This window comes from Nilaparvata lugens, chromosome 14, assembly GCF_014356525.2.
Source record: "Nilaparvata lugens isolate BPH chromosome 14, ASM1435652v1, whole genome shotgun sequence".
NCBI lineage: Eukaryota > Metazoa > Arthropoda > Insecta > Hemiptera > Delphacidae > Nilaparvata > Nilaparvata lugens.
The window spans coordinates 393,516-420,991 of record NC_052517.1 but is presented as its reverse complement, the minus strand read 5'-3'; the positions used below and the strand labels follow the sequence as shown (position 1 = coordinate 420,991).

Below are 27,476 nucleotides of genomic sequence, written 5' to 3'. Positions count from 1 at the left end.
GATTAAGTTTGGATCAGTCATATACTTCCATTCTTTTTCATTATTGAGATTGATGTTTGGTATGAAAGTTGCAGCTAATGGTATACATTGTAAAAAATGGAAAAAATTCTGAATCAAATTTTTGATATCAACATTAATATCTCTATTATTATCTTTATCATACAAATATCGACCAAATTTATCAACACTCATGATCTATTTTTTATAATAAATGTTTAATACAACCTGAGGTGAGTTTTCAAGCTTAGCTGGTTAAAGGCAGAGGGTCAAGCCCCCCCAACCCCCCCACTCTGTGGGGGGGGGGGGTTTAGTGCTGAGGTTTGAGAAAGGGTCTCAACATAAAAATGCTTGTTGCTCAGTTTCAGAGTTAGGATCCCTTGACAAATAATGGATTTACTGAAAAAAATTATTCCTAGTTATTCAAGAAATTGGATCTACTTTTTCTGTTCAATCTTGACAAATGGATTCGTTATTAGATTTACTGGAAAAAATTACTCTTGTAGATTTTTTGTAAAATTAACGGTTTCTTAGTTATTCAAGAAATTGAAAAAAACTGGATCTAGTTTTCCCATGAGATCCTTATTTTTTGTTCAATCTTGACAAATGGGGTGTCAATGGATTCGTTATTAGATTTACTGGAAAAAGTTACTCTTGTAGATTTTTTGTAAAATTAACGGTTTCTTAGTTATTCGAGAAATAAAAAAAACTGGATCTATGAGATCCTTATTTTTTGTTCAATCCTAACAAATGGGGTGTCAATGGATTCGTTATTAGATTTACTGGAAAAAGTTACTCTTGTAGATTTTTTGTAAAATTAACGGTTTCCTAGTTATTCAAGAAATAAAAAAAAAGCTGGATCTAGTTTTTTTTTCTCCAAAAAAAGTGGGAAATCTTCATTTGAGGTTTATTGTGAGATTAGGGGTATGGCTAGGTTAGGTTAGATCGGATTACATTGGATTGGGCAAGGTTAGAACCAAGAATCAGATTTGGAGCCAGGTTTGAGCCAGCTTTGAGACAGAACTCTCACTTTACCCCTACTTGCAGGCGAGAATGATGTTTCTAGTCGAGGCGTTGGACGAGACTAGAATTTCATTCGAGCACTGCAAAAACATTCACGTCCAAGTAACTTCTCTTTAGCTTTAAGTTAGTTTTTAGTTTTTGACTTTTTCATGTATGTTTTGGAAAGAAATAAATGATTGATTGACTTACACTATTTTTTGTCATAATAATCTAGAAAAGAATAATAATTGAGAAACAGAAAACATTACCTGCTTGTGCTGACATTACTACATGCATTCAATAAACATAACCTAGTTTACAAGTTTCGAATCAGAAATTTCTTGATTGAAGTTGACAAAACTTCCACCTGGTACGCTAAAAGGCGGTTTTTGTAGCAGTTTTACTGTTCCTAATTGGGAACTAGGAAACATACTCGACTGTAAAGAAAACGTATGATTTTATTACAGTATAGTATGCTGTAATGAGAATCATATGTTCATTTGTTCTACAATCAGCTGTTTACCGGCTTGATTTCATGGATGTAAAACAGGTTAAATTGAATGACTATGACAAAAATTTTTAACAATGACCTTAATCTAATGTTTTTGTAATGAAATAATTTATATCATAGAGAAGCAATAGCATAAGTAGATATCCCATGGTATAGGGCGTTTATGTCGCAACTTTTACTGTTATCTCAAGCCGATTACTGTTGATTATTGTCGAATTTTACTGTTTTGTTGGGGTGAGAGTGTATGAACGATACAGTATGAGAGACTACCAGTGTCACACAGCTTCACGGGAAAGAATTACATGAGCTATCGGCTTGAGATAACAGTGAAAAATGCGACATAAACGTCCTATACCATGGGATATCTACTTATGCTTTTGTTTCTCTATGATAGTATGCTGTAATGAGAATCATATGTTCATTTGTTCTACAATCAGCTGTTTACCGGCTTGATTTCATGGATGTAAAACAGGTTAAATTGAATGACTATGACAACAATTTTTAACATGGACCTTAATCTAATGTTTTTGTGATGAAATAATTTATATTCTGAGAAATTGATTGTTTTTGAAGAGATATCGTGGTATTTCTCCATAATGAAAAAATGAGGCACAGATGTTATCAATCAACAATTGACAGTGATATTGACAATTTGTATTCTATTCTGACCTGCCAGCACTTGGGGTACTCCCAGTCCAAATCCAGTCCATCAAATCCATGCTCCTGTATAAATTCTAGGACATGCTGTACGAAGCGCTGTCTAGCGGCAGCACTGTTAACCAGACGTGAGTACTTGTCTCCGGCCGAGTCGTTCCAGCCGCCAATCGCTATCAACACCTTTATGTTGCTCTTCTTCTTTTTCACAGCTATAACTTTCTCATAGAATTCTGCCCGAACAAAAATCAATCATATAATGTATTATTAATCAATGAACATTAGGTGCAGAAATAGTATATTTCGCACCTAGAGCAGAAAATGAGATTTTTCCAGCTTGAAATCGGTTTTCAAGTCCGAGGCCGTAGGCCGAGGACTAGAAAAGATTGAGAGCTGGAAAAACATTTTTGCCCGTGGTGCGAACGATATTTTTCGCCACACTACAGGTATTGCTGACAAAATAAATAAAGAATACTCGTTAAGCTATCGTACCTATCTCTTGATTTTAGTGGTAGAAGATTTGCAGTCAGGATTTCAGATTCTTTTAAAATTTCACTTGGAATACCACAGTCATCTTCAAGCATTTTTGAAAATTCGGAATGCACTAATCAACAATAAATAATTGAATAAAACTGGTTGCGAAGCGAATTAGTTTGATTCGAAACTGGAACTGAAATCATGGCGACTTCAGCTGATGATGAAAGTGGACACTCGCCCGATCTAGCGGATGACTTATTAACTACTTCCATGAGCGGCTGGAAAGAGACAACTTTCTGGCCTAGACCGGAAAAGAAACCCTTTTCTGACGTCGTCTGCAAACAAGGTCTTTCAGATCTACGTAGGAACTGGAAAACAGCTGCTTTCTGTGCAGTGTGGCGAAAAGAATTTTACAAGAAGAATTTTTATATACTCACTATTATCGAAATCAGCCCAAGTATCGTGTGGTTTGATAGTGAGATGATCCGAATCCAAAACTGCGAATCCATAGATTATATGTGTACACAGCTCAGGGTCTATGTCACTTGGTAGGTATTTGCCTTCTCCTTGCCTAAAAACACAAACAATACAACAACAAATTAATTTATCAAATGGAACATGAGTATGATAGACTACTAGTCTTCCCACAAATAACTTGAGTAGAATAGGAGGCACTTGTATAGTCGGTATAACATTATACCTTACACTCCCAAAAACACACTAATAATAGACAGTGTAAGGTATAACATTATACCTTACACTCCCAAAAACACACTAATAATAGACAGTGTATAGGGTGTCTATGTTGCAAATGTGAGTGTTAACTGAAGCCGATAGTCCTAGTAGTTGTTTTTGGTGAAGCTATGTGACGCTGGTAGTCTCTCATACTGTGCCCTTCTTACACTCTTACACTCCCAACAACACACTAATAATAGACAGTGTATGGGGTGTCTATGTTGCAAATGTGAGTGTTAACTGAAGCCGATAGTCCTAGTAGTTGTTTTTGGTGAAGCTATGTAACGCTGGTAGTCTCTCATACTGTGCCCTTCTTACACTCTTACACTCCCAACAACACACTAATAATAGACAGTGTATAGGGTGTCTATGTTGCAAATGTGAGTGTTAACTGAAGCCGATAGTCCTAGTAGTTGTTTTTGGTGAAGCTATGTGACGCTGGTAGTCTCTCATACTGTGCCCTTCTTACACTCTCACACTCCCAACAACACACTAATAATAGACAGTGTATAGGGTGTCTATGTTGCAAATGTGAGTGTTAACTGAAGCCGATAGTCCTAGTAGTTGTTTTTGGTGAAGCTATGTGACGGTTGTAGTCTCTCATACTGTGCCCTTCTTACACTCCCAACAACACACTAATAATATACAGTAGTCGACAGTAATCAGATTAAAATTTGGAACACAAACAACATGGGATATCTTCTCATGCTATCTTTTCTCAAAGCTAATAGGACCTCACTAAGTCTTCTAATTCACAATTATTCAAGGATAAACATGGAGAGAAAATAGCTGAAAAATTGATTGAAATAAATTATTAATTTGTTGAACAACTCACCTATACCAGGCCCAATTAGTGAAGTAGCAGACCACCTTGAAATGGTCCTCCATTTCGGGTTTGGGTTTCTGTGTGGTTGTACTGGTGGGTTTAGGCTTGGGTTTCGGTTTAGGTTTGCTGGGTTTGCCCGGTTTGGCCGGTCTCGGTCGCTTAGTTGTTGTGCTTGTTGTTGTCGAAGTTGTTGTCGTCTCCTCTTCCAATTCGTCCTCAGTTGTCCCCTCCACCTGAACACCCAACAACATTCATTCAATTTGTTTCAATTTTGAAAATACTACATCAACATTTGAAGACGATACAGTCACATTAGCAGTGAACAGCAATATTCATATTGCAACAGAGAAAATACAGAGATCCATGTACAAAATTCCAGATTGGACTAGGAAGTGGAGAATGAAGCTAAATGGAGCAAAGTTGATTTTTACAAAGTTATTTCATGAATAAGAAGGACCAGTCCATACTAATAATCATGAACAACCAAATTGTAACATATACTAACGATGCCAAGCATCTAGGTATGACCTTGGACGCTGTAGTGAATAGGACGTGGGAGTCGATGCACAAACGCTCTTCCAGAGAGTAGGCGTTTAGTGATCGAGTCTTATGCGAGTACGCATTGAGTTGGTGATCTCTCTCTCTCGACATCTCAACCAAAGGGTGTAGTCGTGATCCTGCTTCTTCCTTCTCAAGGTATCTGGGCATCCTCAGTGATCATGTTGTGGTGTAACACTGGACTTCAAGGTAATAAACACGAACTTTATTATTGCTAAAAATGTGTCTTCCTTCTAACATTTCCGAGCCCTTAAGTTCCTCCGAAGCCTCCGAAACCTATGACCCGCTCGGGCCACTACAACGCAAAGCTTCGCTGGAAGGCCCATGTCACCTTCGCATGAAGGTAATATTAAGTGCAATATTTGACTACAATTTGGTATTTTAATCATTCTAAATTCAAAATTTCTAGCTCATATATGTTTTTGGACAGAAATTGAACTTTAAATTTTTTCAGTAAGAAAATAACCTATTTTTGGACATTTTATTATATATGAAAATTTGGGAACAGAATAGTTTTGGGCTATGCCTGTTGTTCTATCCCGATCATATTCATATGATTTGTAATATCAACAAATGAATAAATAAATAAATAAATATTGGCGTATGTCAAGAATAAAATAGAAAAGCTTGGAGTCAAATATAAGAAGCTGTATTGACTGATCGGAAGAAACTCCGTCCTTTCAATCCGAAACAAAGTACTTCTATACAAACACATATCAATTAAAGCCAGTAAGGACTTGGGGCATAAAACTTTAGGGGTGCACCAAAGACAGCAACAACAATGTCATACAACGATTCCAAAACAAGGGGCTGAGGAACATTGTGGATGATCTTCATAGAGACCTGCACGTTGACCTGGTGTCTAGAGGATTGCGGGGCCGGGGAGGCACGAGTGGCAATCCAGCTGCTGGACAATGAAGGCTCAAAACGAGGGAACCGTTTCAACTAGTGTAGTGCTTGTTCAAGTAGTGTCCAAAGAGCAGAAGAGCGGTGATTTGATGCAATCTAGATTTTATAGTGCAGTCAGTAAGTGTACACATTAGTATTAAGGTAACAATAGCCGTGAAAGTTTCTACTTTTACTGTTTCATTTTCCCAAGTATTATTTCGGAACAGAAAAAAATAGCTCATTACTTTATAAATAGTTATTTGTATATCAAGAGTAAAAAGTACGACTTTTTCTCCCTGTGGGAAAAAGTTTGAAGCCCGAGGAGAAGCCGAGGGCAACAATTTTCCTGAGGGAGAAAAAGTATTTTTCGCTCGTGATGTACACAACATTTTTCCTCCATCTACATTTTTTTATAGAAACTGCAAATAAAATCATTTTAATAACTTACGTATTGGTGACAATGTTTCCTAACAACATAACCTAAAATCTAAAACCTAAAAACTGGCCGTCTGATTGGCACTGCCGATTGTGCTATCTAGCAAAAGTTGTAACAATTATATCAGCTGAGCGGCTACCAAAAATGGCTGACTCCAGATCACGCGTTTCAGATTTGAATTGCAGATCAAAAATATATGTTGGCTGGTATTTTGAATAGAACAAAATATTTTTAAAATTGTTTAAATTTTCATCATCTATAAAATAAGAATATAAAATCATACAAACATATATTTCATGAGTTGTTCAAATTTCTTGTTGTGGTATTGAATTCAGTTGACTCAATGACAGACACCTCTATTACGCTTTCTCATCTGAGCTTAGACCTTCTAACCTATTAACATGTAAGTTTTTAAAATAGAGATGCTTCCCATGTTATTTAAATGGAGTCACTTTCACTCCCTAGGGAGTTTTTCTGTTTTTTACTACCTAGAGCGAAAAAGTGACACTTTAATTAAATTGAGCTGGTAAGTTATACTACATGTACGGTGAATGGAGCAGTTGCTCAGTTCCAATCCAGCCTATGTCAAAAAGCCACCCGATCAACCTACTTTTATACACCACGTCGCTGCAATTCTCAACCTCCCTGATGACGTCCGGCAAATTCCTATAGATAATTTGAGCTAGGTAGTATGGTGATTTGAGTTCTATTCCATGCATTAATCTAGGTGTTGAATATCCATGGTTGTTCCTGAGTCGTATTTGATAATTGTGTTGTATATGAGCAAATAGGTTTATTTTATTTTTCCTTATATATGTGAGAATTGTTTTTATAAATAACTGTCTTAGATTGAGCACAGGGAAGTCCGAGAATAGCAGCAACGTGGGGTACCTGGATTCTTTTTTCAGGATAGTTTTCATTATTGTGCGTTGAGTGACGGCCAGCGGCTCCAGGCAAGCAGATAAAACTTTAGGGGTGCACCAAAGACAGCAACAACAATATCATACAACGATTCCAAAACAAGGGGCTGAGGAACATTGTGAATGATCTTCATAGAGACCTGCACGTTGTCTAGAGGATTGCGGGGCCGGGGAGGCACGAGGGGCAATCCAGCTGCTGGACAGCGGCTCAAAACGAGGGAACCGTTTGAACTAGTGTAGTGCTTGTTCAAGTAGTGTCCAAAGAGCAGAAGAGCGGTGATTTGATGCAATCTAGATTTTATAGTGCAGTCAGTAAGTGTTCACATTAGTATTAAGGTAACAATAGCCGTAAAAGTTTCTAATGAGTGAATCACTGTTTCATTTTCCCAGGTATTTATTCATTTATTTATTCGTGGACATAATCACAAGTCATAAAAATATGATTAAAAAGGAACAACAGGCTTGGCCCAAATCTATTCCATTCCCAAATTTGATAAATTAATAAAATGTTCAAAAAATAGGTTATGTTTCTACTGTGAAACGTTCAAGTTCAATTTTCCTCCAAAAATATATGTAAGCTAAACATTTTGAATTTAGAGAAATTAAAACATCAAACTATATTCAAATATAACACTTAATTATCACTTCATATCAAATTAATCAAATTGTTTTATAAAATTTTGAACCCAAAAATACACACAACTTATCTCACAGAAATTATTTCGGAACAGAAAAAATTAGCTCATTAGTTTATAAAATAATATTATAGTACCCATTTTTTGGAAAAAAATAATATAAGTTTTAAGAAGATTTAGCTGGTTAGGTTTAGACTAGATCCACTTTTTGTGTAGTTGAGAAGTTGATATTGTGGTAATTATTCATATTGAATGAAAAAGACTAAGAAATTGTCAAAAAAAACCACTGATTTATTGATAATTAGAAAGACCGGTTTCGGTTATTACACCATTGTCAATCTCTGATAAAAGTTTATAACCGAAACCGGTCTTTCTAATTATCAATAAATCAGTGGTTTTTTGACAATTTCTTAGTCTTTTTCATTCAATATTTAGACTAGATGGCTATAGTATTGACCAATAGAAAAAAAGTTGCCGACTAAATAAACTCAGAAAATCACCTCTTCTGTTTCCTCAGTAGTTGTGCTAGTCGGTTGTGTGGGCTTCTCCGGTTCAGCGACGTCGGGCGGGGTCGCCGGGTGGATGGGTGTAGTTGCAGCTCCACTGCTTTCCAGGGTAGTTTGTTCTGAAGGTTCAGGGGTGTGGTGGTAATTGCTGGGGTAGGGGTTGCCATACCACCTGAAAGCAAAAACAAGATAAAAATTTCATTAACTGCAATGATGATATTTGGGCTAGGGATAGAGGTTGACCTAACAAGTGTTGTGCTATAATATGAGACGTTTCGCTACAATACAGGCCGAGTTATTCACTCAAACATAGAATTTCACCTCCACTCTCAGATCACAGAAATCACTCATCTTCAAATGCTTATAACTCAAGAATAGGAGAGAATACAATAATCGTTTCGCTACAATAATTATAGTCTGTGACAGGTGATAAATTTAATTGTAAATGAGTAAATTGAGACTGAATCCAACTGAAATCTATATATATAAAAGCGAAATGGCACTCACTCACTGATTGACTGACTGACTGACTGACTCACTCACTCACTCGCAGAACTAAAAATCTACCGGACCAAAAACGTTCAAATTTGGTAGGTATGTTCAGTTGGCCCTTTAGAGGCGCTCTAAGAAATCTTTTGGCAATATTTTAACTCTAAGGGTTGTTTTTAAGGGTTTAAAGTTCGTCTTTTAGCATGTATATTCTTCTTCTCCCAATCTCTTAATTATAATTGAAATTTCCATATCATATGTTACTATAGAACTATAATCTAGATAGAGTACCTCTTCGAAACAGTTGTTAACTGGCAACTGAATTAATAATTTTGTCAGGTTGGCATTAAGTTGAGTTGACTTTGTTAGGTTGGCACCAAGTTGAAGATTTAGATGCATTTATCGCGGAAAAATTGATTGGGCACTGCTACTTCAATCCTGGGAATATTATATTAGTAGCCGTCAGGCTCGCTTCGCTCGCCATATCCGTTTAGCCAGCCGTTTAGTCTGGACCCCCGACTGGATTGTCCTAACATATGATAAAAATGCCCAAATGAAAAATGCAGGCGAGCGAAGCGAGCCTGTTGATCTCATTCTTGGACGATCCAGTCAGGGGTCCAGGGGGCGGAGCCCCCTGGCTAGACGGATATGGCGAGCGAAGCGAGCCTGACCGGCTAGTAACTAATAAAACTAAAGCTAATTGCAAATCCTGCTAACTACAAACCTTGTCCTGGTTTAGCCAGAGTCTTAGCAATAATGGTGAGCAAAGGATGCTTCCCCCCTCCACATGTGTTCCTGAAATCGTCCAAGTCCAGAGCCCATATCATTCCTCCTCCGATGCCCATTTCTCTAATCCATTCCGACTGAAAAAAAATAAAAATTATTATTTACAAAATATTCTTCTTCTTATAATTATTATTTAACGAAAATCCTAAATAAATGCTGCAAATCACCCCGAAGACCTCTGCTACTGCAGACATTGACAACAGGGTTAACAGCTAGATGGAAATTCGATGAGAACTACTATCCAAAAATTAGTTGCCAGCCCGGAATCGAACCCGGTACCTCCCAATTGACAGTCAGGAATGCTTGCCCTTACACCAAACTGACAACTGATTCTTCTTCTTCTTGTTCCTTCACCTATCGGAGGTTGGAAATCATCACGGCAATTTTCAATTTATTGATTGCAGCCTTGAATAGTTCCTTATTAATATTACAAAATATTAACAAAAAAACTAGACTAGGAAAATAAGTAAAGTAAATACTAAGTAAAGTAATAACTAAGTAAATAAATAGTGGAGAGGTTGATTGATTGATTGAGATTGATTGAGTACTTTATTTATGTAGATTACAATATATACTGGCTTATACACTTATATACAATAGCTTACAATACAGCAAAATTATAGATGAATTTACATAATATAGACTAAGAAAATAATTATTGAACTGTATATGATATGAAAAAGCAGTTTGTAATATAATAACTATAGATAATAATCATATTGTTATGCATCTACATAAATTGGCGGAGCTTTGGACATATCAATGTCCATTCTTCGGAAAGAATATTAAAAATATCCTCCCCACTAACTCTCTACCAAAACAGAGGTTAGCAGTGAAATAAAATATGAAAGCTTACATCATAGTATAAAATAAGAAAAACAATACAAATATGAAACAACACAGATTCAAATAACTTGATTCAAAAGTGAAATATCAACTATAATGGCAGTGTTTGATATTGCTATCCTTGTCTATCATTCAACAAAGCGGATAGCGCTATCTCTTTTCTCGCTTTACTCTGTTGCCAGGCCGTCTTTTAACAATGTAGAGTTAATAGTTAATTAACAAAATATTTCATATTTATTATGAATGTTATTGAAAAATATAATTTCCTGCTTGATGAAATATAATTGATTATTTTAAACGAGAATGAACAGTTAATATTACATCAATAAATCTGTATCAGCTACCGTCTATAGTAGGCATTGACAAGACAGAGGTTCGGCAGCGTTGTTCCCCTTTCTTTCTCCACTGCCATTATAACGTGGACCACACTATAGCAGTTCGTCATGGGATGACGAAATTTGATGAATAATCAACTAAAAAATAGTTACAAATTACAACTTTCAATTATTATTCTTGAACTGGTGTGGAATTTTAATGATGTTAAAATTTAGGTGTGATCCTTACCTTTCGCCTGATGGTGTCCTTATCGTCGAAGGATATCCACTGGTCGCCGTTGTAGGCATAAGGACCCATCCTTTGTTCCTCGTCCTGTACCACTGTCCAGCCGCCATTTTTGATTCGGGAACAAATCTGAGAAAAAACAGAAGGAAATTTGTCAAATATATTGGAAAAATTCAATAACTTATTTAGACGCTACAAGCGAACGAGGCGAAAGAAGCGAGCCTACAAATATTTTAATGAACCATAGAAACCAGACTTTTTCTTGTACCAAGGTAGCATTAAGTGGATAGCATAACCTATATTTTTTATCCATTCATAACTCTACCTTCATTGTATTATCATTCATTCCATCATCATCATCACCTAGGCTTAAAATACTTTGTAAAAGTCGCATTTTAAAAATTAGTTATTTGTATATCTAGAGTGAAAAGTACGACTTTTTCTCCCTGTGGGAAAAAGTTTGAAGCCCGAGGCGAAGCCGAGGGCAGCAATTTTCCTGAGGGAGAAAAAGTATTTTTCGCTCGTGATGTACACAACATTTTTCCTCCATCTACATTTTTTTATAGAAACTGCAAATAAAATCATTCTAATAACTTACGTATTGGTGACAATGATTCCTAACAACATAACCTAAATCTAAAACCTAAAAACCGGTCGTCTGATTGGCACTGCCGATTGCGCTATCTATCGGCAAAAGTTGTAACAATTATATCAGCTGAGCAGCTACCAAAAATGGCTGACTCCAGATCACGCGGTTCAGATTTGAATAATTGCAGATCAAAAATATTTGTTGGCTGGTATTTTGAATAGAATAAAATATTTTAAAAATTGTATAAATTTTTATCGTCTACTAATATTAAGAATATAATAATTATCATACGAACATATATTTCATGAGTTGATCAAATTTCTGGTTGTGGTATTGAATTCAGTTGACTCAATGACAGACACCTCTATTATGCTTTCTCATCTGAGCTTAACCTTCTAACCTATTACAATGTAAGTTTCAAAATAGAGATGCTTCCCATGTTATTTAAATGGAGTCACTTTTACTCCCTAGGGAGTTTTTCTGTTTTTTACTATCGAGAGCAAAAAAGTGACACTTTAGTATTAGGTTTCAGGGAGTAAAGTAAGTACTTTAGACAGTAGGTGGAGGAAAAATGAATTATTTATGAGGTGATCAAAGCGAGCCCAACAAAATATCAATGAATATTACAAATCGTACCCGTTCTGGCAAAACTCACCAAGTCAAAAACTACAGTTTTGAGTTATAAGCACATAACACTTGGTGAGTTTTGCCTGACTACCAAACAGCAAATATTGCTCACCATTTCCTAAAATTTAGGGAATAAAATAATAATGTTATCACTATCCATTAATAATTAGTTTGTGGGAAGCAAAACTCACGAGATATGTTTAGTGAATTATTATTCTTGATGAAGCTCTGTATTCATGAGGATGAAAACTCATTAAAGATGGTTAGTGAAAATTGCTAGACGATTCCTTGAAAACTAAAGGACTTTGGTGAATTTTGCCAGACAAGAAAAATGTGTCTAGCAGCTTAGTGAGATCTAATAAAGTGGAAAAATAGAAATAGTAATAAAATATATGACTTGGTGAGTTCTGCCTACTCAAAGAACTACATTTTTTAAGCCTATCGAAATACATTACTGAAAATGAGCATTTTTGTAGTTAGTGAGTTTTGCCAGAACGGGGACGAAATGGTAATTACTAGGATATTGCAATTATTCAAATGCTAATGAATTAATTAATAATAATTACGAAAATCCCAATTAAATGCTGTAAATCACCCCGAAGACTTCTGCTACTGCAAATATTGACAACAGGGTAAACAGCTAGATGGAAACTCGATGAGCGCTGCTATTCAAAAATTAATTGTCAGCCCGGGAATCGAACCCAGTACCAGTATGATTTTATTACAGTATAGTATGCTGTAATGAGAATCATATGTTTATTTGTTCTACAATCAGCTGTTTACCGGCTTGATTTCATGGATGTAAAACAGGTTAAATTGAATGACTATGACAAAAATTTTTAACATGGACCTTGATCTAATGTTTTTGTAATGAAATAATTTATATCATAGAGAAACAATAGCATAAGTAGATATCTCATGGTATAGGGAATTTATATTCGTAACTTTTACTGTTATCTCAAGCCGATTACTGTCGATTTTTACTGTTTTGTTGGGAGTGTAAGAGTGTATGAACGGCACAATTTGAGAGACTACCAGCGTCACACAGCTGCATAGGAAAGAGCTACGTGAACTATCGGCTTGGGATAACACTAAAAGTTGCCACATAAACGCCCTATACCATGGATATCTACTTACGCTATTGTTTCTCTATGTTATTATTAAACGAAAATCCAAATTAAATGCTGTATTTCTTGCAATATCTCATTAATTTCCATCTGTAGATTATATAAGTTTTTTATTGTAACAAATCGTATCTATAGAATAATTGAAGCATTTTTGTACCTCATGCCTGACTGCTGTAATCCTAATTATAAAATTACGGCATGCTATAGTGAGGTCCACGTTATAATGGCAGTGGAGAGAGATAGGAGAACAACATTGCCGATCCTATGTCTTGTCAATGCCTTCTATAGACGGTTGCCGATACAGGTTCATTGATGTAATGTTCATAACTGTTCATACTTGTTTAAAATAATCAATTATTGACCGAGCGAAGTGAGGTCTAAGATTCAAGTCGACGGTTTGGCATTTCTCTTAATGATTGAATGTTTATATGTTGCGCATTTACGGCAAAACGCGGTAATAGATTTTCATGAAATTTGACAGGTATGTTCCTTTTTAAATTGCGCGTCGACGTATATACAAGGTTTTTGGAAATTTTGCATTTCAAGGATAATATAAAAGGAAAAAGGAGCCTCCTTCATACGCCAATATTAGAGTAGAAATCAGACTATAGAATTATTCATCATAAATCAGCTGACAAGTGATTACACAGATGTGTGGAGAAGCCAGTCTATTGCTGTATTTCCATAAGGTCTATAGTTTCAATCAGGTACTTGTGGATGAGAATACTGCGTGAGGTCTACTTTTCACAGAACTACCAGTACTACCCGTTCAAAAACATCGAACATCTTGAAAATGTATGTTTCCATGAACGTTGTAGACAGTTGCAGCCAGACCTGATAACAGCGCTCACACTCACATTCCGGGACGACTCGTCACGGTACGATAGGACAGAAAGCTCTATGTTTATAGTATTTTATTGAGTAATAAATTATATTTTTCAATAATTTCATAATGAATAAGATGAAATATTTTGTTAATTAATTATTGTATCTACATTGTTGACAGACGATCTGGCAAGAGATCAAAGCGAGAAAGAGATAGCGCTATCTGCTTTGTTGAATGATAGCCAAGGATAGTAATACCATTGCCAATCAAACACTGCCATTATAACGTGGACCTCACTGGATAATGTCTAGTATGATAGATTACCTCATAGTAGGCTAGGAACCCAGCAGCCCTGGTCGACTCGCCCGCCTGGCCTGGCCCCGGGGCGGGCGCATTCAGCCCATGCTGCTCTCGTTTGGCCAGTGTGAACGACTGCCCGTACAGGGGCATGCCCATCACCAGCTTGTGCTTGGGCACGCCCTCAGACAGCCAGTAGTTGATTTATGTAGATTACAATAGATACTGGCTTATACACTTATATACAATAGCTTACAATACAGCAAAATTATAGATGAATTTACATAATATAGACTAAGAAAATAATTATTGAACTGTATATGATATGAAAAAGCAATTTGTAATAATATAATAACTATAGATAATTATATTGTTATGCATCTACATAAATTGACGGAGCTTTGGACAAATTAATGTCCATTCATCGGAAAGAATATTCGAAGTATCCTTCGAAAGAGAGAGAAAAGTAGAGGGAGTAGAATGAAAAGAAGAGAGACAGCTTCTTACCGCATTGAAATAGTCGAAATCATCCTCAGGATGGTAATACATGGGAGCCAGATGACCGGTCTTCTTATCCCATTGCCCGTGGTAGTCATATGTCATCACCGATATCCAATCCAGATATTTCGCCATTGTTTTCACATCGTAACCTGCACATTTCAATATAATTAGTCAAGATCTATACTATAATCAAGGTAATCTATACTATAACTAGCCGTCAGGCTCGCTTTGCTCGCCATGTCTGTCTTGCCAGGGGGCTCCGCCCCCTGGACCCCCGACTGGATCGTCCAAGTATGAGATCAGCAGGCTCGCTTCGCTCGCCTGCATTTTTCATTTGAGCATTTTTATCATATGTTAGGACAATCCAATCGGGGGTCCAGACTAAACGTCTGGCTGAACGGATATGGCGAGCGAAGCGAGCCTGACGGCTAGTAATATAATATTCCCAGGATTGAAGTAGCAGTGCCCAATCAATTTTTCCGCGATAAATGCATTTTAATCTTCAACTTGGTGCCAACCTAACAAAGTCAACTCAACTTAATGCCAACCTGACAAAATTATTAATTTAGTTGCCAGTTAACAACTGTTTCGAAGAGGTACTCTATAATTCTATAGTAACATATGATAAGGAAATTTCAATTATAATTAAGAGATTGGGAGAAGAAGAATATACATGCTAAAAGACGAACTTTAAACCCTTAAAAACCACCCTTAGAGTTGAAATATTGCCAAAAGATTTCTTAGTGCGCCTTTAAGGGCCAACTGAACATACCTACCAAATTTGAACGTTTTTGGTCTGGTAGATTTTTAGTTCTGCGAGTGAGTAAGTGAGTGAGTGAGTGAGTGAGTCAGTCAGTCAGTGAGTGAGTGCCATTTCGCTTTTATATATATATAGATAAAGGATAGAACTGGCTTATACACGCACTGGATAGGAAAATTATGTTTGACGCATCATTACGTCTCAACTACTCAACTGATTAGCTTGAATTTTTGCATATAGATTGTTAATTTACCGAGGATGGTTATAGGCCTATTTTAACCTTCCGGTAGTCGCGCCCTACTCAATCACACGAGCAGTCACGTGTTGTATTTTGTACATATATTTAAGCACTAAAATTATAAATAAAATTCCTGAACAAATTATTAGCTGTGCCAAGATAACAAAAAAAAGTAAAAACAGATATCAATGCTTGGATCAAAATTAACTACTTCTTCTACCTTTGAGAACTATATTAAGTTAACAGAGAACTTTTCTGATTAGTGCGCTCACTTCCCCTACTTGTGCTCTATCACATCCCTTTCCCAATCCTTTCCAAAAATTCCAAGGATCAAAAGCCTTCCTATGACATGGATAGCCATAGTTGGAAGAACTTTTGATCCTCTACCCTTCTTCACCACATAACATGTATAATTTGCCTTCAAATATTGTAATGTGTTCTCATATTATGATATTTATTTTATACTTTAATGCTTTTTTATTGATGTAATTAATTTTTATTTCATATTGATGTATCTTATGTGTGTGTGTGTGTGTGTGTGAATAAATAAATTGAATTGAATTGAATTGTACAACATCCAATTTTCCAAGTGTTATGTACTCTGTTTACTGTCAAAACATATTAATTAATATTTACATCTCATTGGATTATTTCACGCCTATGAACATTTGGATACTAACCATTTCAAAGCCCAATAAGGTACACCAAGAAAAGCCATCAATTCTGTGTTATTGGTTCGTTTACAGTCCCCGTATACAGTCTTTCACTATCTTATGCACTGTGGCGACTAAATGGCACCTGAAGACTGAACCATTGCTCGGTTGATACTGCAACTCAGTGGAGTGATGGGGGCAAAGTTTTGGAATGCATAGGTGACTCATTCACTGACACCACCCCATTCAATAGTTTTGTGCAGCAAAAAACTGACACTGTTGTACTTTTTACAACAGCGCGACTGCCGGAAGGTCAAATTCTCCTAGATTTCAGTAGATCAAGTTTTCAGTTTGTCAACTTTTAAAATAGACCCTTGCGCGGCACGGGCTACCTGCTAGTCATGCAGAAAGTCACGGAAGTGTATTATACTACAATGACAAAAATCTCTGTAAAAGAAAAAACTAAAAATGGCTACACAAGTAATTTATAGATATTCCACAGATATTTAAATCTATGAGAGAAATTAAAACTCAGTGAATTGTGAGACAGTATACCTGATTATTACTAACCCTCTGACGGTTTCACTCTCGTTTACACGAACTATTGGATTTAACCGCCGTTAAATGACGTCTCATTCAACAGAAGCAATGCCACGAGAACCAATTAACTAATCGCACCAAATCAAGCGAAGCGAGCCTTACAATGAATTAATAATTATTATTAGACGAAAATCAAAATTAAATGCTGTTATTCACTTCGAAGACTTCTGCTACGGCAAATATTGACAACAGGGTAAACAGCTAGATGCAAATTCCATCTGTTCATTGAATATTCTATACACCATTCAGTAGCTCCTGGTTGAGTTATTAGGGTGAGCAGAGCTAGCATAATTCACAATTCAATAACTTTATTTGCAAAAGAAAAATTGAAATATATTTTAGAGCTGTGAATAACAAATAGTGAGTAGGTTTTTAATTTTGTATTCAAATTTTTTAAATAAGTGCAATATTTCTAAAGTTTTTTATTTATTGTGATTCATTTAGAGTATAAAATCAACCTTCAAAATTCAAAATTTTAAACCATCATTTCTAGACCGAAAATCAAGTGACGAAGCAGTGTGTGATTACATAACCTTATCTTTTGGACAACATTAACATTTTATCAAAATTTTTGGAGAGAAATAGTACAGGCTTAGCCTAGTTTTTCCTCCAATGTCATAATTGTATTATGATTATAGTATTTTATACAATAAAAAAATAAAAGAAGTTACATTTGATTATTGTTAATTTCCAATCGCTATAGTCACCCTAGTTTTCCTTAACGACGAGCGAAGCGAGCCTAAATAATTGAAGTACTACTGATGATATGATGGAAAATGTAAATGAGAGGTTCGGAAGACACCTACCCTCGTCGATAACAGCCTTGCTGGGAGACACGGCGGCTGACAGTAGGAGGTCGTGAGATCTGAAAGCAGTTTTCAGTTCTTTCACAAAAAGTCCGAAGCTCTCCTTGTCCGATGCGGGGCCTTTGTCACAGTTCACCTGAAAAACAAATACCATAGTAATCTATAATTGACCGAGCGAAGTGAGGTCTAAGATTCAAGTCGACGGTTTGGCATTTCTCTTAATGTTTATATATGTTGCGCATTTACGGCAAAACGCGGTAATAGATTTTCATGAAATTTGACAGGTATGTTCCTTTTTTAATTGCGCGTCGACGTATATACAAGGTTTTTGGAAATTTTGCATTTCAAGGATAATATAAAAGGAAAAAGGAGCTTCCTTCATACGCCAATTTTAGAGTAAAAATAAGACTATAGAATTATTCATCATAAATCAGCTGTATAGTGGACTATAATACTACCCGTTCAAAAATATGGAACATCTTGGAAATGTATCTTTCCATCAACGTTAGTAGACAGTTGACTATAAATACAACCCGTTCAAAAACATCGAACATCTTGAAAATTGTATGTTTCCATGAACGTTGTAGACAGTTGCAGCCAGACCTGATAACAGCGCTCACACTCACATTCCGGGACGACACGTCACGGTACGATAGGACAGAAAGCTCTATGTTTATTTAGGATTTTTTCTAGACATTTTAAATTGATAAATTATTTATTAATTTTTGAGAAAACATAAAAACAGGTCAATGTAACTAACTGAGCGCGAGTTCTACTGTTCACAGAGCTACTAGTATAATAAAGGCAAGAACTGGCTTATACACGTAGGGGATAGGAAATTCACGAATGACGCATCATCGCGTCTCAACTACTCAACTCATTAACTTGTCATTTTGAATATAGATTCTCAATATACCGAGGATAGTTATAGGCCTATTTCAAATTCTTCAAGATATCCCATGGTATAGGTCGTTTATGTTGCAAATTTGTTCTCCGATTACTGTCGACTACTGTCTATGATTAGTGTGTTGTTGGGAGTGTAAGAGTGTAAGAAGGGCACAGTATGACAGACTACCAGCGTCACATAGCTTCACCAAAAACAACTACTAGGACTATCGGCTTCAGTTAACACTCACATTTGCAACATAGACACCCTATACACTGTCTATTATTAGTGTGTTGTTGGGAGTGTAAGAGTGTTAGAAGGGCACAGTATGAGAGACTACCAGCGTCACATAGCTTCACCAAAAACAACTACTAGGACTATCGGCTTCAGTTAACACTCACATTTGCAACATAACGGTCCTTTACCACGGGATATCTTCTTATATATGCTATCTATTCTCTATAGTATCACCAAAAATGATACAGTATCACCACATTATATGATACAGTATAAACACAATACGATACAGTATCATCTCAACTTGATACACAACACCATTTTTTCTCTAGGAATCTTTTCTAACCTGCCAGCACTTGGGGTACTCCCAATCCAGATCCAGTCCATCAAAGTCGTATTTCAAGAGGAATGGAACGACATGTTGTATGAAGCGCTGTCTAGAGGCGGCACTGTTAACTAATCGCGAGTACTTGTCCCCCTGGGAGTCGTTCCAGCCTCCAATCGCCAACAGAACATGGACACCCTTCTTTTTCATGGCCACCACACGCTCGTAGAACTCTGCAAAATTGTTGAAAATATTGTCAAAATTACACATCTTGCTGTGGAGAATAATATAAAATAGTACTTCAAGTTAAGGAAGTGCCTCATAACTGCCAGTTTCAATTTGTCTAGTGTATTAGGTTTCAAAGGCACAAAAGGAAAGGTTAGGGAGGTTGGGTTTTGGCTTTTAAATAGCAATATGCTAATATTATTTGTAATGTGTCTATGATTAATTATTATTATTATTAAACGAAAATCCAAATTAAATGCTGTAAATCAGCCCGAAGACTTCTGCTACTGCAGACATTGACAACAGGGTAAACAGCTAGATGGAAATTCGATGAGCGCTACTATTCAAAAATTATTTGTCAGCCCGGGAATCGAACCCAGTACCTCCTAATTGCCGATCAGAAAGCCCAGGTTGAAGTTTATGAATACCATTAGTATCTATGGATGAGTACACATCAGCACTGTATGACAACTCCCATAACAACCAATGTTATTCTTATTTAAATTCTAATCAGTTTATTGACTTACTATTATCGAAATCAGCCCACAAGTCATGTGCCTTTCTGGTGTGATTTTCAAAGTCGAGCCCAGGTTGGAGTTTATGAATACCATCAGTATCTATGAATCAGTTCACACCAGCACTGTGTGACAACTCCCATAAGAACCAATGTTATTTGAATTTAAATTGTGATTAGTGACTTAATATTATCGAAATCAACCCACGAGTCATGTGCCTTTATGATGAGGTTTTCAAAGTCGAGCCCAGGCACTACCTCCGTAAACAAAGCCGTAGTGCATTCGTGTGACGTCAGCACAGGTAGGGCTCCTACACCAATAGAAACACTATCTGATATAGATCAGCTGAAATCAACGAATTTTCATTGGTGTAGGAGCCCTACCTGTGCTGACGTCACACGAGTGCACTACGGCTTTGTTCACGGAGGTAGTGGCCCAGGTTGGAGTTTATGATTACCATTAGTATCTATGGATGAGTTCACACCAGCACTGTGTGAAAACTCCCATAACAACCAATGTTATTTCAATTGTGATTAGTGACTTAATATTATCGAAATCAGCCCACGAGTCATATGATTTTATGATGAGGTTTTCAAAGTCGAGCCCAGGTTGGAGTTTATGAATACCATTAGTATCTATGAATGAGTTCACACCAGCACTGTGTGACAACTCCCATAAGAACCAATGTTATTTCAATTGTGATTAGTGACTTACTATTATCGAAATCAGCCCACGAGTCATGTGCCTTTATGATGAGATTTTCAAAGTCGAGCCCAGGTTGGAGTTTATGAATACCATTAGTATCTATGAATCAGTTCACACCAGCACTGTGTGACAACTCCCATAAGAACCAATGTTATTTCAATTGTGATTAGTGACTTACTATTATCAAAATCAGCCCACGAGTCATGTGCCTTTATGATGAGATTTTCAAAGTCGATCCCAGGTTGGAGTTTATGAATACCATTAGTATCTATGAATCAGTTCACACCAGCACTGTGTGACAACTCCCATAACAACCAATGTTATTTCAATTGTGATTAGTGACTTACTATTATCGAAATCAGCCCACGAGTCATGTGCCTTTATGATGAGATTTTCAAAGTCCAGTACAGCAAATCCATACAGCACATGGGTGCACAGGTTGGTGTCTATATCCTCTGGCAGATATTTGGCGGGGCCTGTCCTATACCATGCCCAATTCGTGAAGTAACACACTACCTTGAACGGACCTGAAAAATACCAGAAATAGCTTCAAGTAATAGTATATTTCGCACCTAGGGCCGAAAATGAGACTTTTCTGGCTCGGAATCGGTTTTCAAGTCCGAGGCCGTAGGCCGAGGACTAGATAAGATTGAGAGCTGGAAAAACATTTTTGCCCATGGTGAGAACGTTATTTTTCGCCACACAGAAAAATAAACAATATATATATGAGAATAATTGTCTATTATAAGCACTTCCGAAAGCAAAAGTGCAAAAATAGCAAATAGCTCTAGCAAATCTGAGGTAATCTGAATATCAAGAAATTGTCTAAGTATTTTTATTTTTTATTCTGATTTGTCTAAATAACCTAAAAGATTATGTTCAATTATGTAAGAGGTTGAGTTTATACTTTTTATTTTTCCAAATGACAATAAGATGATATTATTATAAATGTTTTAATTATTGAATGATAAACACAAATAATGAATAGTTTTTGATCAGCTGTTTTAGCACACTTGAAATTTGGCCAATCTGTCAATCTGAATGTCAACTGAAGTTTAGGTTAGAAGTTCTATCCTACTCTGAAAATCGAATTATTTGAATAGTTTATAATATATATCTTATCTGTATGTTATTCATCCAAATAAAATGATAGTATATTATTACAGAATACTTTATTGAATTCTAGAAGCATAAAATGATTCCGTTTATCCACCATGTTCCGTGATAAACGCTGTACTAGGAGGTTTGAGGTTAGATTCTATTATACTCTGAAAATTGAATTTGAATAGTTTATAATATCTCATTTGTATTTCATTCATCCAAATAAAATGATAGTATCTTATTGCAAAAAGTTTATTCAATTCTAGAAGCATAAACTGATTCCGTTTCATAAACTATTTTGTAAACACGTTCACATCAAATCAGAATCAGCTGACTTCAAGGTTATTTTACAGCCCTAGGGCCGTAAAAATTTTACCGGCCTAGTCAGAAAACAATCACTTTCGGCCTCCATATGACGCACGTAAACCAGCTCATTACATCCAAGTGGGGCGAAAAATACATTTCACTTTTTGTGTAGTTGAGAAGTTGATATTGTGGTAATTATTCATATTGAATGAAAAAGACTAAGAAATTGTCAAAAACCACAGATTTATTGATACTTGGAAATCATAAATTAGAGATTTCTAAGTATCAATAAATCTGTGGTTTTTGACAATTTCTTAGTCTTTTTCATTCAATAAAATACATTTGTTCATATAGATCTATGCAATGCGTATATAAATATGTACTCCAGCCCCTTCATGTTACCAGGTAAAACATTATAGTTATAAAATAGAATATTATAGCACCCTTTAAAATTAATAAAATGATAAAACAAGAATACAAATTGTATTTTATTTTTTTATTAATTTTAAACGGTACTATAATTCTATTCTAAAAAATAAATACATTAAGATAAGTTAAGTAACGCGTCCTCGGCACCGTCGCCGGACGGGTGACCACCACTCACCGTTAGCCAGTGGATGCTTGCCGCTGGGCTTGCTGGGTTTGTTGGGAATTGGCTTGGGTTTAGGGGTGGTTTCCGGTTTCCACTCCCACTGGGGGTTGCTGGTGCTTGTGGGGTCCGGTTTCCATTCCCATTCGGGTCTGTTTGTGCTGGTGGTGGCCAGCGAAACCGGTTTACTGCTACCTGAGGGTGGTTTATTGTCGGGTTTACTGCCGCCCTGTGGATTGGAGGGTGACGTCACACGGCACGTAGAGCGAGAGGGCCAGTCGCAGATGTTGTTTTTCTACAGAAAGAAAGAAAGAAAGAAATATTTATTGTCAAAATCATTAAACAAACTTTACAAATGTGAAAAATATAAAAATTTTCATATACAATACATTGCAAAAACTTAAAATTAAAATATTTTCCATTTAAAAATCGATTATAATATTATCATTGGCGTTACCAGCAAAACTAAGTAGTTTGAGCGATGGCAACGAGTAATCAGTCGGCTATAATTAGTGGCTTGAGATTCAGTCGAAAATAGAAAAAAATATAATAAAGAAAAAAGAAACATATGGAATGTATGAAAAACTAGAAAAAAAAATAAAATTTCAATCCGAAAAGAAGAAGTACTAAGAGTGAAATACTAAGAGAGCAGAAAAACTAGAATGAATTCATAATAATTTAAAAACTCAAAAGAAAAAGAGATGATTCATGTAATTATTAATCTACAATTCACTGTACATATGTAATCCATTTAGTAACATAATGTAATTCATTTGTAGCATATATGCAATTCCTTTTGTAAGCAAAGAGAGAATTAAAAAAACAATACAATACAGTACACATGACACAAAAAATAAAAATTAAACTCAGAGAGAGAAAATTAATCTGGGAGTATAGCCCTACTAATAATAAATTCAGAGGAACTGAGGAAGACAGTATATGTACATCAAATTAAAATATTTTAGGTATGATATCTTCTGTCTTTATCCAGCTTTCAACTTTTAATTTAAGTGCTTTTGTAGGTTTTCTTGCAATGAAATGTTCTGGCATAACATGAGAAAAAATATATTCAATTATTTTCCACAATAATTATTTATTAATATACATTCATAGATACAATTTATAATTCTCAAATAGTTATGAATGTCTACAGACGGAAATTACTGAGATATTGCAATTATTCAAATGCTAATGAATTAATTATTATTATTAAACGAAAATACAAATTAAATGCTGTAATTTACCCCGAGCTGACAAATAATTTTTGAATAGCAGCGCTCATCGAATTTCCATCTAGCTGTTAACCCTGTTGTCAATATTTGCAGTAGCAGAAGTCTTCGGGGGTGAATTAAATTTCATTTAATTTGGATTTTCGTTTCATAATAATAGTTATGAATGATTGGGAACGGAACAAGCTTAAAGCTCAAAACGGTTCCTTTCCAAATTTCGACAGACGTAGTCCACAAATGGTTATGTTTATTAAATTGATTAAAATGTATTCTATCTATACAATTTGTTTTTCTAAAAAATAATAAAATATATTCATTTATGTTCTACAATAATTAATTAATTTATACATTATCATTATCAACTCGTTATGAATGATTGGTAAAGGAACAAAGCCCAATGATTGAGAAGGTTTGAAGCCCAAAACTGTTTCTTTCCGAAATTTTGACAGAAGTAGTCCAAAAATAGGTTATGTTTATCATTATAGCTGAATAAATTGACTTGGGCCCGGCTTCTAGGGCACTTATTGAATCTTAGGCCCGGTTGCACAAAAGCCGGTTAAATTTTAACCGTGATTAATTTCACGAGAACCAATCAGAGAAGGCTTTTTTGAGAAGACGGCTTCTCTGATTGGCTCTCATGGAATTAATCACGATTAAAATTTAACCGGCTTTTGTGCAACCGGCACTAAGTCTGGCTACTAACGGTAGGGCAAGCATGATAAACATGCATGTTTATTCAGATCAAGTTATGCGCAGAAACGCCAAAATAGGCTAGGCGCACACCAGTTAGTCAAGACAAGACAAGACTTGATCAGACACGTTTAGTCACAATACTTGACATAGTTACATCAACACCATACACTTACTTCACCAACTAATTAATGTAAAAAGTGAAAACTACATGTGAACTGGCCTTTTAATATATTTATGTTACTAGTAGGTAACCCGTGCTTCGCAAGGGTCTGTTTTAAAACTGCAAAATGAAAACTTGACGTAATGAAAAATCGAAATTTGAAAATAGGCCTATAACCATCCTCGGTTTATGAAGAATCTATATGCAAAATTTGAAATTAATCAGTTGAGTATATTTCAGACGTGATGATGCGTCAAACATAATTCCCTATTCCTTACGTGTATAAGCCAGTTCTTTCCATTATTATAGTATAGAAAACTGAAGAATACATAATACTTGGAAACCTCACAGAATCATATTGATTTTTCCAATACATCAATAAATTTTAGTTCGATTAGGATCCTCCTCAATTTGAATCAGGCAGCCTTTTGTTTTCCCAATTCCAAACAAAATACCTAAAATACTCGTTTCACTGGGAATTCGTGTCTGATAGTACATTATAACTGAAGAATATAAATTAAATATAAATATGTAAATTTATTTTCAAATAAATAAATAAATAAATTATTACTTATTTTATTGTGATCTATTCATTTGTTTTTCTTATGAAATTAAATTATAGGCCTACAGCATGAAGACTATGTCCTGATAGTTGCAGTGATAGTAGTTTTAATTTTTCTGCTCAAAATTTTCAAGTTTATTTCAATATTATTGAAACTTTCCGATTGTTTAGTGTATTTCCGGCTTTTATCAACCCTTCGAAATTCAAAATTCATTAGTCATATCTCGAATACGTATTCTCTGAGTGTTAATCTTTGGTGAAAACAGAAATTTTAAACTTAACCTCACTTTGGACTATTTATGTGCCAAAATCAAGGAATTGAAGAAGTTTTGGGCAATTGCCTGTTTCTTTTTCCAAATATCGTGTTTGTGAATGTTCTAATAAATAAATAAATACATAAATAAATAAATATTCATTTGTACTGGTGGCAAAATTTTACATTAAAAATAATTATTTGATAAAATCCAAGTTCAATAGTAATGAAAACAAATTCCTTCAAAAAATAATTTATAATAATACGCTTCGAGGGAAAAAGTTAAGAACAAAAAAAATGGGAAGCATCGGGGATTCGAACCGAGAAACCATCGCTCCGTAGGCAAGCGTTTTACCGCTGCGCTACATAGACGTTCGAAAATAATAGTCTTATAACCTGCTCATAAAAAGACACACTTTGGGCTATGGAACTCCATGTAGCCTACGGTAGCATAGATGAATTTGAACATTAATTCTGAAAAATCTAGAAGGAAAATTGAAATTTGGGCTTCCAGGTGCACGAGATTGATATTTTTGATATCTATGTTCAAAATTTGGAGATCTAAATCGTTCCCGTTTTTCCGGTATGCAATCCACAAGTTGACATGTTTCGATGCGAACAAACGAACACACGAACAAACACAACCCTACTCTCTCTTATTATATAGATTAGCGAAAGTTGCATGAATGTGAACTGACCGCATTCCAATGCAGCCCAGGGGGACAGCTGTATATCTGATAGGCTCCCCACTGGCATTGCAAGTACTGGTTGCAATTGGACGGATGCGCTGTGAACTGGCCTTTGGAACAACCAGCTGATTTGCGACTCCATTCCAGCTCCACTACGACACAATTAAAACACAACACATATGCACACACACTGCTAAACAATATTGTACAGTGAAATAAAACACATAAGATAAAACATAACAGAAACCGCTAAAAGGTATTAAAGTGAAATCATGTACTAGAAAAACACAGCTATTTATTCAAATTCCAACGGTACAACACCAATTTTACGAAGAAAAATAACTACAGAGGAACAATTTATAATGGAATTTAATAGATAATAAATTAATAAATTATTACAAGCAAAACTTTTGCTGTATGATCGGTTTATTGCACATCTATTAATACCTTAGAATTAGAAGTAGTAATAATAAAAATAATATCGAGTGGCCTGGCTGGCTCAGATCTGGTGTCAGAGTTTTCAGATCGCAACTGATCAATTTCAGGGCCTCTGACATGACCTAACGACTGCTTTTTAGGCAGCCGGGACCGACGTCTTAACGTGTCCATCCGAAACAATGGTTGTTGTTGGTTTTGAGAATTAGAAGTAGTCACAGTCTTATTGTAAATAGCTTCATGTGATTACATGGTGAAACCATAGAGCAACAATAGAATAAATAGATATCCCATGGTATAGGGAATTTATGTCGCAACTTTTACTGTTATCTCAAGCCGATAGTTCACGTAGTTCTTTCCCATGCAGCTGTGTGACGCTGGTAGTCTCTCAAATTGTGCCGTTCATACACTCTCACCCCAACAAAACAGTGAAAATCGACAATAATCGACAGTAATCGGCTTGAGATAACAGTAAAAGTTACGACATAAACTCCCTATACCATGGGATATCTACTTACGCTATTGTTTCTCTATGGTGAAACTGAAAGGAAGAACATAGATGACTTGCATGCAGTTTCTATTTTTTAATTATTTTCATAATTTCTCAAGAAAATGAGTAAGCGTCTGAGGCGATCAATATGTTCTATAGTGAGGTCCACGCTATAATGGCAGTATACGATTGACAATACTGTTGCTGTCCTTTTCTATCATACAA

The 27,476-nt window shown here is 35.7% G+C and overlaps 1 pseudogene across 1 annotated transcript in view; it reads right to left on the bottom strand.

Moving 5' to 3' along the window:
• The window catches only part of LOC111055424, a 131,598-nt pseudogene that overhangs the window by 24,092 nt on the left and 80,030 nt on the right, over nucleotides 1-27,476 (bottom strand). Inside the window, exons 24-37 of the transcript XR_005572930.1 lie at nucleotides 26,336-26,478; nucleotides 22,756-23,035; nucleotides 21,092-21,271; nucleotides 19,321-19,532; nucleotides 17,852-17,987; nucleotides 14,801-14,943; nucleotides 14,321-14,530; nucleotides 10,831-10,956; nucleotides 9,359-9,497; nucleotides 8,467-8,473; nucleotides 8,140-8,317; nucleotides 4,212-4,435; nucleotides 3,079-3,212; nucleotides 2,180-2,397 (exon numbers count right to left, since the gene is read on the bottom strand). The product of XR_005572930.1 is annotated as a probable chitinase 10 (transcript). The remainder of the gene's footprint in view (nucleotides 1-2,179; nucleotides 2,398-3,078; nucleotides 3,213-4,211; nucleotides 4,436-8,139; nucleotides 8,318-8,466; nucleotides 8,474-9,358; nucleotides 9,498-10,830; nucleotides 10,957-14,320; nucleotides 14,531-14,800; nucleotides 14,944-17,851; nucleotides 17,988-19,320; nucleotides 19,533-21,091; nucleotides 21,272-22,755; nucleotides 23,036-26,335; nucleotides 26,479-27,476) is intronic.